Here is an 18,660-nt window from a genome sequence, read left to right on the forward strand (position 1 = left end):
ATCTTAGCCAGGTCGCAGTTGCAAATGAGAACTTGTTCTCAACTAGCCTACCTGGTTAAATAAAGGTGAAATAAAATAAATAAAAAACATTTAACATATTGTTCATACCCAGGTAGTGACATTTCCAGTTTGCAATTATTGAAGTCCCCCAAAATGAAAATAGTGGCTGCTGTGGTGCGTTGTAGTTGTTGATGGACACAGTCAGCCACTTGGGCTGCCGTACACAGAGCAGATAAGAATGTTCCCAAATTCAGATTCTATTTACAATACGCAAGACTCTGGTATTGTATATTGTCTACACCCCTTGTTGTTGATGTACACACGGATACTGTCCCTTCTGCTCTTCCGTGACGCATCACTACTATCCAAGCAGACATGCGTAAACCCCTCTACTTTAATAAGAGAGTCAGAGATGTCTTGATGTAACCAAGTCTCAGTAAATGTCATGATGCAGGACTCACTGTACTCAGAGCATGCTCTGGTGTTGAGTCGGAGCTCATTTTATTCTTCAGAGAACGTGTGCTGCATAGGATCACAGACGGTAGAGGTGGCCTGCTGCTCCTTCACTGGAGCCGCTGTCTGATTTCCCCCTTGGGTTCCTGTATGAGTGCCGATCGAGCATCATATTTGCTGCTTTACAATCCACAGTGCCTTCGGAAAGTATTCAGGCTCCTTGACTTTTTCCACATTTTGTTACGTTACAGCTTTATTCTAAAATGTATTAAATGAATTTCCCCCTCATCAATCTACACACAATGTCCCATAATAGTAAAGCATAAACAGGTTTAGAAATGTTTAGAAATGTATAAAAAATAAAAATAGAAATATCACACTTACCTAAGTATTCAGACCCTTTACTCAGTAGTTTTTTCTTGGGTATGACACTACAAGCTTGGCACACCTGTATTTGGGAGGTTTCTCCTATTTTTCTCTGCAGATCCTCTCAAGCTCTGTGATTACAGCATCGAGTCTGCTTGGGTATGACACTACAAGTTTGGCACACCTGTATTTGGGAGGTTTCTCCCATTTTTCTCTGCAGATCCTCTCAAGCTCTGTCAGGTTGGATGGGGAACGTTGCTGCACAGCTCTTTTCAGGTCTCTCCAGAGATATTAGATCGGGTTAAAGTCCGGGCTCTGGCTGGGCCACTCAAGGACATGCAGAGACGTGTCCCGAAGTCACTCCTGCGTTGTCTTGGCTGTGTGCTTAGGGTCATTGTCCTGTTGGATTGTGAACCTTCACCCCAGTCTGAGGTCCTGAGCATTCTGGAGCAGATTTTCATCAAGGATCTCTCTGTACTTTGGTCCATTCATCTCTGCCTGGATCCTGACTAGTCTCCCAGTCCCTGCTACTGAAAAACATCCCCACAGCATGATGCTGCCACCACCATGCTTCCCCGTAGGGATGTTGCCAGGTTTACTCCAGATGTGACGCTTGGCATTCAGGCCAAAGAGTTCAATCTTGGTTTCATCAGACCAGAGAATCTAGTTTCTCATGGTCTGAGTCTGTAGTTGCTTTTTGGCAAACTCCAAGTGGGCTGTCATGTGCCTTTTACTGAGGAGTGGCTTCCGTCTGGCCCCTCTCCCATAAAGGCCTGATTGGTGGAGTGCTGCAGAGATGGTTGTCCTTCTGGAAGGTTCTCCCATCTCCACAGAGGAACTCTAGAGCGTTGTCAGAGTGACCATTGGGTTCTTGGTCACCTCACTGACCAATGCCCTTCTCCCCTGATTGCTGAGTTTGGCCGGGCGTCCAGCTCTAGGAAGAGTCTTGGTAGTTCCAAACTTCTTCCATTTAAGAATTATGTAGGCCACTGTGTTCTTGGGGACCTTCAGTGCTGAAGAAATGTTTTGGTATCCTTCCCCAGATCTGTGCCTCAACACAATCCTGTCTCGGAGCTCTACGTACAATTCCTTCGACCTCATGGCTTGGTTTTTGCTCTGACATGCACTGTCAACCGTGGGACCTTATATGGACAGGTGTGTGCCTTTCCAAATCATGTCCAATCAATTGGATTTACCACAGGTGGACTCCAAGCAAGTTGTAGAAACATCTTAAGGATGATCAATTGAAACAGGATGCAATTGAGGTCAATTTAAATTATCATAGCAAAGGGTCTGAATAGTTATGTAAATTAGGTATTTCTGTTTTTTAACTGGAATACATTTGCAATAATGTATAAAACCTGTTTCGCTTTGTCGTTATGGGGTATTGTGTGTTGATTGCTGAATTATTATGTTATTTAATATATTGTAGAATATGGCTGTAACCTAACAAAATGTGGAAAAAGTAAAGGAGTCTGAATGCTTTCCGGAGCCACTGTATGCATTTAGAACGGCCTACAGGGAGGAGGTGAGGGCCCTCGGAGTGTGGTGTCAGGAAAATAACCTCACACTCAACGTCAACAAAACTAAGGAGATGATTGTGGACTTCAGGAAACAGCAGAGGGAACACCCCCCCATCCACATCGATGGGACAGTAGTGGAGAGGGTAGCAAGTTTTAAGTTCCTCGGCATACACATCACAGACAAACTGAATTGGTCCACTCACACAGACAGCATCGTGAGGAAGGCGCAGCAGCGCCTCTTCAACCTCAGGAGGCTGAAGAAATTCGGCTTGTCACCAAAAGCACTCACAAACTTCTACAGATGCACAATCGAGAGCATCCTGGCGGGCTGTATCACCGCCTAGTATGGCAACTGCACCGCCCACAACCGTAAGGCTCTCCAGAGGGTAGTGAGGTCTGCACAACGCATCACCGGGGGCAAACTACCTGCCCTCCAGGACACCTACACCACCCGATGCTACAGGAAGGCCATAAAGATCATCAAGGACATCAACCACCCGAGCCACTGCCTGTTCACCCCGCTGTCATCCAGAAGGCGAGGTCAGTACAGGTGCATCAAAGCTGGGACCGAGAGACTGAAAAACAGCTTCTATCTCAAGGCCATCAGACTGTTAAACAGCCACCACTAACATTGAGTGGCTACTGCCAACACACTGTCAATGACACTGACTCTACTCCAGCCACTTTAATCATGGGAATTGATGGGAAATGATGTAAATATATCACTAGCCACTTTAAACAATGCTACCTTATATAATGTTACTTACCCTACATTATTCATCTCATATGCATACGTAGATACTGTACTCTATATCATCGACTGCATCCTTATGTAATACATGTATCACTAGCCACTTTAACTATGCCACTTGGTTTACATACTCATCTCATATGTATATACTGTACTCGATATCATCTACTGTATCTTGCCTATGCTGCTCTGTACCATCACTCATTCATATATCCTTATGTACATATTCTTTATCCCCTTACACTGTGTATAAGACAGTAGTTTTTTTTGGAATTGTTAGTTAGATTACTTGTTCGTTATTACTGCATTGTCGGAACTAGAAGCACAAGCATTTCGCTACACTCGCATTAACATCTGCTAACCATGTGTATGTGACAAATAAAATTTGATTTGATTTGATTTGATTTAGAAACTAATCCTGAATAACTTCTGTAAACTCATACAGGAACCCAAGCATCCTATCCTCCAGTAAACTGGATACCTGAGGTTCATGGAAATCTGTGGTTCCGGAATACAATCAGAGACCATTTTCTTACAGTTTGGAAAACACTAAGGCTGCGTTGACGAATCACATCAGATCTTTTCACATCAGATCTTTTTTAGAGAAAATCTGATTGTTCGAAAAACAAATTAGGAAGAAAAGTATCAGAATTGGGCTGCCAGTGTAAATGCACATACTCAGTCCCTGGGGTGGGCAGCCCGAGTGGAAGAACGTGCCTCTCCTATCTCCTCCTTGAGTGTGAAGATCATGTTGATACCCCCAAGACTCTCCTCTCCATGAACCTTGTGTCTGAGCATGGTTGTCATCATCTCCCCTGCCGAGACTAAATATGTGTATAGAGCTAGACTGACAGGTATGAGGAGATAGAGGAACAGGTGGCACCTACAGGAAACAGTGGAGCGTTAGGCAAGGAGAAATGATAGAGGAGCTGCTTCTGCGTCCTCGATTACCTATCTAGTGTCTGTGATCTATTCTTTTCAATGTCAAAACAGATAGCTACTCCTCCTGTTCATTCCCATTTACTGTGATTGAACTGGAGTGGGCTGTAATGAAAAATGAGCTGTCACTCCATGACAGATAAGAGGTTGTGCATCACTCTTGTTCTCTCTGTCTCACAGCAAGCTATTTGTAATGTTCTCCTTCACCCCAAGGTTGATTTAATGATCATGTGTAAAGGGGGGCATGCTGAGTGTTTTGCAGACGGCCCAGAGTCACAGGGGGTTACATCCACTGACAGGAAGGGGAGCTCAGGGTGTCACCAGCGCTATGTGGCTTCCGGTCATTGGAAGGGTTTACTTTTACATTGCTTGCTTGGATTGTATAATCAGGCGGAGCCAAGCACGTTTGTTGCATTGTTGCCACCCATAGCATTGAATTCAATAGCAAGGGAAGCCAATCACATCACATCACAAAATCAAATCAAATCAACGTTTTTTGGTTGCGTACACAGATTTGCAGATGTTATCGCAGGTGCAGTGCAATACTTGTGTTTCTAGCTCCAACAGTGCAGTAATATCTAGCAGTATAATAACAATACACACATAATCCAAAAGTAATTTTTAAAAATAATAATAATTTAAAAAATAAATTAAGACAAATCAGAATGAGCAATGTCAGAGACCGGAATATAAATATATATAAATGGTGTGTATAGACAGGATGGACAGTATATGAATAAAAAAGCAGTATTTACAGTATATACGATGGGCCTTGACTAGAATACAGTATATACTGTACATATAAAGTGGGTAAAACAATATGTAAACATTATTAAAATGACCAGCGTTCAATGACTCTTTGTTAATAGGGAGGCAGTCTCTAAGGTGCAGAGTAGGGTACCGGGTGGTAGCCGGCTAGCGACGGTGTCTAGGTTCAGGGCAGGGTACTGGGCCGTGATGACTATTTAACAGTCTGATGGCCAGGAGATAGAAGTTGTTTATCAGTCTCTCGGTCCCAGCTTTGCTGTACCAGTATTGTCTCCGCCTTCTAGATGGTAGCGGGGTGAACAGGCTGTAGCTCAGGTGGCTGAGGTCCTTGATGATCTTCTTGGCCGATGATGCGTTGGGCTGACCTCACCACCCTCTGGAGAGCCCGGCGGTTGTGTACGGTGCAGTTTCCGTACCAGGTGATGATACAGCCCAACCATAGAGAGTGATAGAGGCCTCTAGTGCCAAAAGGCCATATTGGCATGGGCAGAGTCCAGTAGTCAACTGGGTGGGACTTCCAACTTCATTGGCTGATCCCTCCTGGTGACCTTGTTAGAGTCATGTCCAACTGGGGTCATGAGGAGGGATCAGCCAATTATGAAGAAAATAGAGATCGTCACAATGGTGTTCCAATGCTTTCATAGACGGTATAATGGCAGAGATACAAAGATGAGTCCTCTATCTATCTCTATGAGTCCGACAGAACGCTCTCGATGATGCATCTGTAGAAGTTTATGAGGTTTTTAGGGGCCAAGCCAAATTTCTTCAGCCTCCTGAGGTTGGAGATGCACTATTGCGCCTTTTTCATCATGCTGTCGGTGTGGAGGGGCCATTTCAGGTCCTCAGTGATTTGCATGCAGAGGAACTTGAAGCTTTTGACCCTCTCCACTGCGGCCCCGTTGATGTGGATGGGAGCTTGCTCTCTCTGCTGTAGTCCACAATCAGCTCTTTTATTTAGTTGATGTTAAGGAAGAGATCATTTTCCTGGCACCACTCTGCCAGAGCTCTCACCTACTCCCCGTAGGCTGTCTCGTCATTGATGGTAATCAGGCCTACCACTGTTATGTTGTCAGCAAACTTGATGATTCAGCAAAAAAAAAAGTTGTATTGTTGCATCTTGTTCAAACATTATCCTCCGGTGGTTAGTTAGCTAGCTAAACTCGTCCCTTTCTTAAATTAGCCATGGATGAAGAGACTTGTGGTTTTACTTAATTACTCGTACCAGCCAATGATTATAAAAATGATTCTGATCCAACCATAAATTCATACATTTTGCCCCTGGGCTGAGAGCAATGTCCCCAGGACTGTGCAAAGAAGCATGAGATTGAAATTCACTCAACTTTCTAGTTTTCCCCTTTAGATAACACTATCAACGTTTCCCTCTACTGTGCAAATGATAATCAAATCAACGCAATATGATACACTTTCAACGCAACACACCAAAACAAAACAAACTATGAAATAGATTTACTTGTTGTCAGAGCGCATTGGAGTAGGATTCTATTGCATTGACAGGCACGACTCAGGCCCATACTCTACACAGACAGTTGGGCCATAACCAATCAGAGCTGGAGTATCCCTTTATGCAAATAGCCCATTGCCATATATGGATCTGTGCATTTCACTTTGAATTTGTGTTTACAGCATGTTTTTAGATGAAAGCAAGAGCTGCATGTTGCCACGTGTGTACATTTGTTCATATTCTTTGCTAGTAAGTGAGTTATTAGCCCAGTTATAGCTAATTTCTAGTCAGCAATGGGGGAGTGATTGCTTCCTACATAGCACAAAATGTGTGCATTTTTTGCCATCTTTGAAAAGCAAGTCAGGTCAAGAGCTTTTTTTCTGTCTGAATGGGGCAGTGCTGTATTTTGAGACAGGCTTGAATCAGCTATGTAGCCAATAGACCCCTTTCTGTGTTTGCAAACACAGGGGAGTTCTTATAGAACGCCAGCAAAAAAATGCATCTATTTACATCTTGCTTACGAGTGCATTTCACACTACTTTTGGATTATAATTGGATTTTAAGGCTCGTATGAATGTTCTGCCTAATATAATGTTTGGGTCAACATCACAAATCAACTGCATTATACTTTTAAAAAAAACACTTCAACTTCAACCAGTAAAATGGCTCTATGGCTAGCTTTTGCTACAGCCTATGTCAATGAGCATTAGCATTCTAGCTAACAAGTGGTGCATCCAAAATAGTTATTTAGCGAAGATCACAACCAAATATAATCTCAGCGACTGTTCAAGCAAGAATCAAAACATCATTGTTTATAAGTAATACAAACGTACATTTTGTTGAATGGGCACAGACGGCAATGGCTTTCTTACGGCAGCCAAGAGTCATGCGCATCTGTACGTGACCTCAGTGTGTTGTGTACTGGAACAGTGTCTATAGGTAGAGGGTAGCATCATTTGTCTGATTCTCTGTATTATGGTATGGGAATAATAATTTATTTTATTTTGTAAAGGGTTTCTTGCATCAAACAACACAATATTTTCAGTCACCGCCTTGAAGGAAGTACAAGTGAATAAAAAGGTTCATGTTTTTTTCTAAAATCTCATGGACTGTAGGCCTACATTGAACACCACACATTGGCTGCTACTGTGGGCTGAATGATAGAACAGCTATTTCCATGTTAAAATGTTATGATATGTATTTTCTCCATTGTTTTTATGGCAGGCTGGTTGAATAGGCGGCAGGGTAGCCTAGTGGTTAGAGTGTTGGATGAGTAACCACAAGGTTGCAAGTTCAAATCCCTGAGCTGACAAGGTGCAAATCTGTCATTCTACCCCTGAACAGGCAGTTAACCCACTGTTCCTAGGCTGTCATTGAAAATAAGAATTTGTTCTTAACTGACTTCCCTAGTTAAATAAAGGTTTAATAGATTTTAAAAAAGGCACAGTGTCCTAGTTGGCCACTGTTGTAACTTACTTAAACAGTGCTTGACTTGGGATGAAAGAAGTGCAGGAGCTGATTATTTTCAAGTTGGTCCATTAGGCCAGGTATTCCCAAACTGGGGTATGCCAAATAAAAATGTGATTCTTCACATTCTAAAACAGTCGGGGCTACACATTTGGGGGAGGTTTTTTTCTCGCCTAAGTAGCCTTATTTCACTGCCAAAAATAAAATTAAGCCATCTAGTGTTCAGCGAAATAACAGCACAATGTCAAATACAGGTAGCCTAGTCAAATAATTAACATCCAATCACATTAACCATTACTCTCTTGCAGGAAATCCACTAACGGTCCGTAAGTAGCCAAACGTAGCTGCTGCTCATGTTGCTATCTGTACTGATGGCGCAAAAGCCATGACAGGGAGACATAGTGAAGCGTTAATGAGCATGCAAGCAGTTGCTCCCGAGCCACTTGGGTATACTGCAGCATCCACCGAGAGGCTCTTGCTGCCAAGGGAATGCCTGACAGCTTGAAAGACGTTTTGGACACTACAATGAAAATGGTTAACTTTGTTAAAGCAAGGCCCCTGAACTCTCGTGTATTTTCTGCACCATGCAATGATATGGGCAGCAACCATGTAATGCTTTTACAAAATACAGAAGTGCGCTGGTTATCAAGAAGCAAAGTATTGACACGTTTTTTTAAAATTGAGAGACGAGCTTAAAGTTTTCTTTACTGTCCATAATTTTCACTTGTCTAACCGCTTGCAGGAGTTTCTACCCGCACTACGAGCTGTTGGCTCGAGCGCACGTGCCAATACCAGAGTTGGCACATTCGCTATACCTACGGAACATCAGTAGGCCTGGAGTTTAAAATGCGATGGAAACCTATTTAACATGTATTTTTTATTTGGTGCATGGGAATATAACCGCAAAAGTTCATTTTATTTGCATATGTATTTATGCACAGACTCTTTTCCGCAATTCCGTCAATTTGATGGAAGCACAACTCTGATGGGAAAATGCGCCAGGGTTTTCGTTAGCCAGTAATTGTCCAGGAGAGACTGTCTATCATAGCCTACACCCCATATTCTAGACACCAAATTCTACACACCATTCTCGACGTTGGAGGCGGCTTATGGTAGAAAGATTAACATGACATTTTCTGGCAACAGCTCTGGTGGACATTCCTGCAGTCAATTGCACACTCCCTCAAAACTTAAGACATCTGTGGCATTGTGTTGTGTGACAACACTGCACTTTTTAGAGAGGTCTTTTATTGTCCTCAGCACAAAGTGCACCTGTGTAATGATCATGCTGTTTAATCAGCTTCTTGATATGCCACACCAGGTGGATGGATTATCTTGGCCAAGGACAAATGCTCACTAACAGGGATGTAAACTAATTTGTGCCCAAATTGTGTGAGAAATAGGCTGATATTTCAGCTCATGAAACATGAGACCAACACTTTACATGTTGTGCTTAATATTTTTGCTCAGTGTATGTACTGTACAATCCTTTTATTCAAGTGTATATTATGAATGTTTCTTGTGCTATGTAGAAAGTATTAGCTATGGAGATAACAAACAAAATTATTTGTTATTGTGGTGTTAATCTATCTGAGAAAATCTAAAGAAACTAACAGTAAGGTATACGGAAACTATGATGACATTAGAAAGAAATGAATGGTAATTAACACGGTAACTGCGGAGAAGAGCATTGCTTTAGTATACAGTGCCTTTGCCCTGTAGGTACATACTGTGGAAATTATGGTGAAACTATATTAGAAGTAAAAGTAAGGTAGACAAACTATGCTGAAATAAGGAAGAAATTAATGGTAACAGGGGGACAGTAACAGGGGGACAGAGCATTGATTTAAATTACAGTGCCAAGGCACCATACGTACACAGAAACAATGGTGAAGCTACACATCAAATCAAATGTATTTATAAAGCCCTTCTTACATTAGCTGATATCTCAGAGTGCTGTACAGAAACCCAGCCTAAAACCCCAAACAGCAAGCAATGCAGGTGTAGAAGCATGGTGGCTAGGAAAAACTACCTAGAAAGGCCAGAACCTAGAAAGAAACCTAGAGAGGAACCAGGCTATGAGGGGTGGCCAGTCCTCTTCTGGCTGTGCCAGGTGGAGATTATAACAGAACATGGCCAAGATGATCAAATGTTCATAAATGACCAGCATGGTCAAATAATAATAATCACAGTAGTTGTCGAGGGTGCAGCAAGTCAGCACCTCAGGAGTAAATGTCAGTTGGCTTTTCATAGCCGATCATTAAGAAAACAGCAGGTCTGGGAGAGGTAGCACGTCCGGTGAACAGGTCAGGGTTTCATAGCCGCAGGCAGAACAGTTGAAACAGGAGCAGCAGCACGGCCCGGTGGACTGGGGACAGCACAGAGTCATCGGGCCAGGTAGTCCTGAGGCATGATCCTGTGGCGCAGGTCCTCTGAGTGAGAGAAAGAAAGAAAGAGAGAGAGAGAGAATTAGAGAGAGCATACTTAAATTCACACGGGACACCGGATAAGACAGGAGAAATACTCCAGATATAACAGACTGACCCGATCCCCCCAACACAAACTACTGCAGCATAAATACTGGAGGTGTAATGTCGTGTGTGTAGGTGGCAGGGAAGTCAGGGGCGGGAGAATCGAACTTGATATAAATGGAGTCGTTTAATAGGCTTGACAAAACTCCATAATCAAAAACACAAGATAAAATAAAAGTGGGTACAAGAACCCGTCGCACACCAATACCCAATACACGAATATACAAACAAACCATCTCTGACAGGGACATGCGGGGAAACAGAGGGTTAAATACACAACATGTAATGAATGGGATTGGAACCAGTTGTGTAGGAAGACAAGACAAAACCAATGGAAAATGAAAAATGGATCAATGATGGCTAGAAGACCAGTGACGTCGACCGCCGAGCACCGCCCGAAGAAGAGAGGCATCGACTTCGGCAGCAGTCGTGACAGGAGGCTGAGACAGGAGGGGTAGGGAGACACTGTGGCCCCATTCGACGATACCCCCGGATATGGCCAAACAGGCTACACTACACTCAATCATAGAACCTACTGAAGAGATGAGTCTTCAATAAAGTCTTAAAGCTTGAGACCAAGTCTGCGTCTCTCACATGGGTAGGCAGACCATTCCATAAAAATTGAGCTTTATAGGAGAAAGCCCTACCTCCAGCTGTTTGCTTAGAAATTCTAAGGACAATTAGGAGGCCTTCATCTTGTGACTGTAGCGTACGTGTAGGTATGTACGGCAGGACCAAATCAGAGAGATAGGTAGGAGCAAGCCCATGTAATGCATTGTAGGTTAGTAGTAAAACCTTGAAATCAGCCCTTGCCTTGACAGGAAGCCAGTGTAGAGAGGCTAGCACTGTAGTAATATGATAAAAAAAATGTGGTTCTTGTCAAGATTAGCAGCCGTATTTAGCACTAACTGAAGTTTATTTAGTGCATTATCCGGGTAGCCGGAAATAGAGCATTGCAGTAGTCTAACCTAGAAGTGACAAAACCATGGATGAATTTTTCTGCATCATTATTGGACAGTTTCTGATTTTTGCAATGTTAAGTAGATGGAAAAAAGCTGTCCTTGAAAGAGTCTTGATATGTTCGTCAAAAGCGAGATCAGGGTCCAAAGTAACGCCAAGGTCCTTCACAGTTTTATTTGAGACGACTGTACAATCATCAAGATTAATTGTCAGATTCAACAGAAGATCTCTTTGTTTCTTGGGACCTAGAACAAGTTGTTGAATCTGTTGAATCTGTTTTGTCCGAATTTAAAAGTAGAAAGTTTGCAGCCATCCACCTCCTTATGTCTGAAACACAGGCCTCCAGCAAGGGCAATTTTTGGGCTTCACCATGTGTCATTGAAATGTACAGCTGTGTGTCATCCGCATAGCAGTGAAAGTTAACATTATGTTTCCGAATGACATCACCAAGAGGTAAAATATACAGTGAAAACAATAGTGGTCCTAAAACGGAACCTTGAGGAACGCCGAAATTTACAGTTGATTTGTCAGAGGACAAACCATTCACAGAGACAAACTGATATCTTTCTGACAGATAAGATCTAAACGAGGCCAGAACTTGTCCGTGTAGACCAATTTAGGTTTCCAATCTCTCCAAAAGAATGTGGTGATCGATGGTATCAAAAGCAGCACTAAGCGCTAGAAGCACGAGGACAGATGCAGAGCCTCGGTCTGATGCCATTAAAAGGTAATTTACCACCTTCACAAGGGCAGTCTCAGTGCTATGATGGGGTCTAAAACCAGACTGAAGGGTTTTTTATACATTGTTTGTTTTCAGGAAGGCAGTGAGTTGCTGGGTCAAGGTTTGGCTTTTTCAAGAGAGGCTTTATTACTGCAACTTTTAGTGAGTTTGGTACACATCCGGTGGATAGAGAGCCATTTATTATGTTCAACGTAGGAGGGCCAGGCACAGGAAGCAGCTCTTTCAGAAGTTTAGTTGGAATAGGGTCCAGTATGCAGCTTGAAGGTTTAGAGGCCATGATTATTTTCATTGTTATGATATAGTACTAGAACACTTGAGTGTCTCCCTTGATCCTAGGTCCTGGCAGAGTTGTGCAGACTCAGGACAACTGAGCTTTGGAGCAATACGCAGATTTAAAGAGGAGTATGTAATTTGCTTTCTAATGATCATGCTCTTTTCCTCAAAGAAGTTCATGAATTTATCACTGCTGAAGTGAAAGCCATGCTCTCTTGGGGAATGCTGCTTTTTAAGTTAGCTTTGCGACAGTATCAAAAATACATTTTGGATTGTTCTTATTTTCCTCAATTAAGTTGGATAAATAGGATGATCGAGCAGCAGTGAGGGCTCTTCGATACTGCATGGTACTGTCTTTCCAAGCTAGTCGGAAGACTTCCAGTTTGGTGTGGCGCCATTTCCGTTCCAATTTTCTGGAAGCTTGCTTCAGAGCTCAGGTATTTTCTGTATACCAGGGAGCTAGTTTCTTATGACAAATGTTTTTTGTTTTTATGGGTGCGACTGCATCTAGGGTTTTGCGCAAGATTAAATTGAGTTCCTCAGTTAGATGGTTAACTGATTTTTGTACTTGTACTACCTTGGGTAGGCGGAGGGAGTCTGGAAGGGTATCTAGTAATCTTTGGATTGTCCGAGAATTTATAGCACCACTTTTGATGATCCTTGGTTGGGGTCTGAGCAGATTATTTGTTGCGATTGCAAACATAATAAAATGGTGGTCCGATAGTCCAGGATAATGAGGAAAAATATTAAGATCCACAACATTTATTCCACAGGACAAAACTAGGTCCAGAGTATAACTGTGGCAGTGAGTAGGTCCGGTGACATGTTGGACAAAACCCACTGAGTCGATGATGGCTCCAAAAGCCTTTTGGAGTGGGTCTGTGGACTTTTCTACGTAAATATTAAAGACACAAAAAATGTGAATATTATCTGCCATGACTACAAGGTCCGAAAGGAATTCAGGGAACTCAGTGAGGAACGCTGTATATGGCCCAGGGGGCCTGTAAACAGTATCTATAAAAAGAGATTGAGTAGGCTGCATAGATTTCATTACTAGAAGATCAAAAGACAAAAACGTTTTATTTTTAATATTTTTAAAGTAACTGGTAAGGTACTGTACATAAGATTTACTAAAGTAAAGTGCTGTAAAAACTGGGTAATGACCCAAAAGGTAGGTTTTTAGGTTGGCCCACATACAGCATAAAATTATGTATTTTCTCTTAAATGAATACTATTTCTACAAAAGTTAATTTTTAAAATGTTATATTTAACCTTTATTTAACTTGGCAAGTCAGTTAAGATCAAATTCTTATTTACAATGACGGCCTACCAAAAGGCCTCCTGCAGGAGATGGGGGCTGTTATTAAAAAGAAAAATGTATTAAATAAAAATATAGGACTTAACACACCACGACAAGAGAGACAAACCAACACTACATAAAGAGAGTCCTCAGACAACAACATAGCATGGCAGCAACACATGACAACACAACATGGTAGCAGCACAGGGTACAAACATTATTGGGCACAGACAACAGCACAAAGGGCAAGAAGGTAGAGACAACAATACATCATGCAAAGCAGCCACAACTGTCAGTAAGAGTGTCCATGATTGAGTCTTTGAATGAAGAGGTTGAAATAAAACTGTCCAGTTTGAGTGTTTGTTGCAGGATGAGGGCTGCAGTAGATATATCAGATAGGGGTGAGTGAGGCCTAAGAGGGTTTGTGTCTTATAAGGAAAATTGGTGGCAAATCTGATGGCCGAATGGTAAAGAACATCTAGCCGCTCGAGAGCACCCTTACCTGCCGATCTATAAATTACATCTCCGTAATCTAGGATGGGTAGGATGGCCATCTGAATCAGGGTTAGTTTGGCAGCTGAGGTGAAAGAGGAGTGGTTACAATAGAGGAAACCAAGTCTAGATTTAACTTTGGCCTGCAGCTTTGATATGTGCTGAGAGAAGGACAGTGTACCGTCTAGCCATACGCCCAAGTACTTGTATGAGGTGACTACCTCAAGCTCTAAACCCTCAGAAGTAGTAATCACACCTGTGGGGAGAGGGGCATTCTTCTTACCAAACCACATGACCTTTGTTTTGGAGGTCTTCAGAACAAGGTTAAGGGCAGAGAAAGCTGGTTGGATACTAAGAAAGCTTTTAACACGAAATCCGGGAAGAGGCCAGCTGAGTACGTGTAAGACTGTATCATCTGCATATAAATGGTTGAGAGAGCTTCTTACTGCCTGAGCTTTGTTGTTGATGTAAATTGAGAAGAGTGTGGGGCCAAGGATCGAGCCTTGGGGTACACCCTTGGTGACAGGAAGTGGCTGAGACAGCAGATGTTCTGACTTTATACACTGCACTCTTTGAGGGAGGTAGTTAGAAGACCAGGCCAAAGACCCCTCAGAGACACCAATACTCCTTGCCGGTCCACAAGAATGGAATGGTCTACCGTATCAAAAGCTTTGGTCAAGTCAATATAAATAGCAGCACAACATTGCTTAGAATCAAGGGAAATGGTGACATCATTGAGGACCTGTAAGGTTGTAGTGACACATCCATAACCTGAGCGGAAAACAGATTGCATACCAGAGAGAATACTGTAGACATCAAGAAAGCCAGTCAGTTGATTATTTCGTTTTTACAACACTTTTGATAATCAGAGGAAAATAGAAATAGGCCTACAACAGTTAGGATCAGCTTGATCTCCCATTTAAATAAAGGATGAACCATGGCTGCCTTCCAAGCAATGGGAACCTCCCCAGAGAGGAGAGACAGGTTAAAAAGGTCAGAGATAGGCATGGCGATCATAGGGGCCTTAAAGAAGAAAGGGTCTAAAAGAAAAAAAGAAAAAAAAGAAAGGTCTTAAAGAAGATGTTTTTTTGGGGTCAAGTTTAAGGAGCTCCTTTAGCACCTCGGACTCAGTGAACTTTGTAACGGGGCAGGGGGAAAAGAGGGAGGAGCATCAGGGATAGTCGCATTAGAAGTGGTGGTAGAAGAGGAAATGTTGGACTGGCCAGGAGGCATAGCTGAGTCAAATAGGAATCCTGACTCAATGAAGCGGTGATTAGAAAGCTCAGCCATGTGCTTCCTTTCAGTAACAACCACATCATCAACTTTAAGAGACATGGGCAGCTGTGAGGAGGAGGGTTTATTCTCCAGGTCTTTAACCATTTTCCAGAACTTCTTGGGGTTAGACCCACAGAGAGAGAACTGCTCCATAAAGTAACTAACTTTGGCCTTCCGGATAGCCTGAGTGCCCTTTTTTCTCATTTGCCTGAACGAGACCCAGTCAGCCTGAGTTTGCGTGTGCCGAGCTTTTCGCCAAAGTTCAAAGTACATTATTAATAAGTATAGCCTTTATTATTTACAGTTCCTCAGTAAACCCTTAGATAAGAAGCTTATAAGAAGCTGATAAGCAGTTTCACATCTTTTTAATTCCTTAGGGTTTTCTCTCTCTCCTCAAGAACAATGCACTTCAAACTGTTTTTCCACTCTTTGACAGCTAGACTTTTGAAAGATATGTAATTTTTTTGTTCCACAGAAAGCGAGTATTTCCTTATCATCCAGGAACAGGGTTAGTGTAGGACCGCTGGCAGATGGGAGTCCTCCTGATCAAGTCTCTGACTACTCCCACCCCATCGTAATCCCCCAGCCTCCTCTCCCTGCAACCTCCCCCAATACACCAATGCATCATTCCTTCCTCTCTTCCAAAAATCACTTCCCAGTTCTCCCCCATTGAATTAGCATCACCCCCGTGGCGAGATGCTCCTATCACAGCCACACAGCTCTTTACAGCTGGTGGAGAACCAAAAATAAAACAAAATGAACCAAAACAGAAACAGCCCTAACACTCATTTGGATTGATGAAAGATAATGAAAGATAAGGTGGGTACAGAGGAAGGTATGCTATGGCACTTGAGATAGAGAGGGAGAGAGAGGAGAAAGAGAGAGGGGAGGAGACAGAGTCACAGAGGGCTACGGAGAGAGATAGGGATAGAGGGAACTCTTTAACATCCAATAGTTAAATCATAGTGTAAAAGCAAGTCAGCTGGTTCTACTATTTTTGGCCATTTTCTGGTGTTTGTGGTGGAAAACTGAACGGGTCAAGCAAAACACGTTAACCTTGTTACACATAGAGTCTACAAATGTTTTAGAAATTACTTTTTTTTGTGAAGCTTGCATTCAATTGCCAATTTCCTTTGTCATGAGGGGATGTATGGCTTATATAAGATGAAATCGTCAACCCTGTTACTTTATTTGGCACTTACACTGTAATAGGCACTTACTATAGATTTTTTTACATTTAACCTGGAAAAATGTGTTTTTTATAAAGATGTGCTCTTCATGGCAGAATGTTAAAATTATGTGAAATGATTATCGGTGGAATGACACCCCAGCTGTGTTCCCTCAAGCGCGCCTGAAGTAAAATCCCCTCACACACCCAGGTCACTGTGAGCCTCTCCTGTCATTTCATCAGCCATTCATTCACCTCATTCACACTCTTTCTATCCCTCTCCCTCTTCTCTCTTATTCTTCCTCCCTCTCTGCTTCCCTTCCTCTCTCTTTCTCTCCCTGTCCTCTCCTGTCCAGGCTGTTTGAGTTACCTGCTCTGGCCTGCTCCCCTTTCATCTTTCAGACTCCAGTCATTCACCACATGGCTGAAGAAAGTTCATAGGGAGGGCTGGGGTCCAAAGATCAACACACAGAGTATCCAATTATTTTATTAGTATTATTTAACCTGTATTTAACTAGGCAAGTTAGTTAAGAACTTAAGAACAAATTCTTCTTTACAATAATGGCCTACCAAAAGGCAAAAGGCCTCCTGCAGGGATGAGGGCTGGAATTAAAAATAAAAATTAATTAAATAAAAATATAGGACAAAACACATCACGACAAGAAAGACAACACAACACTACAGTCGTGGCCAAAAGTTTTGAGAATGTCACAAATATTAATTTCCACAAAGTTTGCTGCTTCAGTGTCTTTAGATATTTTTTGTCAGATGTTACTATGGAATACTGAAGCTTTTATTCACAATTACAGGAAGCTGATGCAAAGAGTCAATATTTGCAGCGTTGACACTTCTTTTTCAAGACCTCTGCAATCCGCCCTGACATGCTGTTAATTAACTTCTGGGCCACATGACATGAATGCAGCCCATTCTTACATAATCAATACTAGGAGTTTGTCAGAATTTGTGGGTTTTTGTTTGTCCACCTGCCTCTTGAGGATTGACCACAAGTTCTCAATGGGATTAGGGTCTGGGGAGTTTCCTGGCCATGGACCCAAAATATCGATGTTTTGTTCCCCGAGCTACTTAGTTATCACTTTTGCCTTATGGCAAGGTGCTCAGAGATGGAGATTTTGTTTAACACATAAGAAAAAAAGACCCCCAAAACAGGTACCCTTGTTTTCCATACTCCGCAACACTCCCCCTTGTGAGGATAATGGCGCTGTGCCTTTTTCTAAACTGTTTTATGCGATTGGAGAACACATTGAAGTGATCTTAAACCATCCCTCCATACAGAATCTTAAGATCCTTGATATCCTTTGTCTGCACTTATGGATGACCCTCTTCAATTCAAACCACAGGTTTTCAATGGGGTTCAAGTCATTGGCACTTGGATTGGAAACTTTGCTATGGTCAGATGACATGTAAATAGAGCTCTTTGGCCATGCAAACAAGTGGCATCGAAAGAAAGATGCATGTGACGAAAAGAACCCCAAAACTACTATAAAATATGGTGGTGGATATTTCATGTTATGGTGCTATAGGTCAACGGTTAAGGTCAACAGCATAATTTTTTCCAAAACCTGGTTGCCTCTGCCAGGAGGCTGAAACTTCAAAATCCAAAAATAAATGGTTAATAAATGGTTAATTGATATTTTGTCTCCGGACTCCGGACTTAAACCCCATTGAAAACTTGTGATTTGAATTGAAGAGGGCAGTCCATAAGCCCAGACGAAGGATATCAAGGATCTGGAAAGATTCTGTATGGAGGAATGGTCAAGATCCCTCCCAATGTGTTCTTCAATCTCATGAAACATTTGAGAAAAAGTCTTAGTGCTGTTATCCTTACAAGGTGAGGTATTGAAAACAGAGTTGCCAATTATTTTGACCCCTATCTTTTAGAGAGAAAAAAATATTACTTGTTTAATAAATTGCATTAGTATAAAATAATATAATGTTCCTATTTTTTTGCATACAATATAGCTCAGTATTTGATTATTTATTGTATTGTCAATTTTGCTCATCTTTATCAAGGTTGCCAATAATTTTGGAACTGACTGTATATACTGTAGATATATAATTGTTAGTGTGAGTTGAACTACAGAATTATTTTCAATAATAGACTTCGAGCCCTGAATGCTGATTGGCTAAAAGCCGTGGTATATCAGACCATATCCAAGCACTCCGCGTTGC

The sequence above is a fragment of the Oncorhynchus tshawytscha genome, linkage group LG03 (assembly GCF_018296145.1).
Source record: "Oncorhynchus tshawytscha isolate Ot180627B linkage group LG03, Otsh_v2.0, whole genome shotgun sequence".
Lineage (NCBI taxonomy): Eukaryota > Metazoa > Chordata > Actinopteri > Salmoniformes > Salmonidae > Oncorhynchus > Oncorhynchus tshawytscha.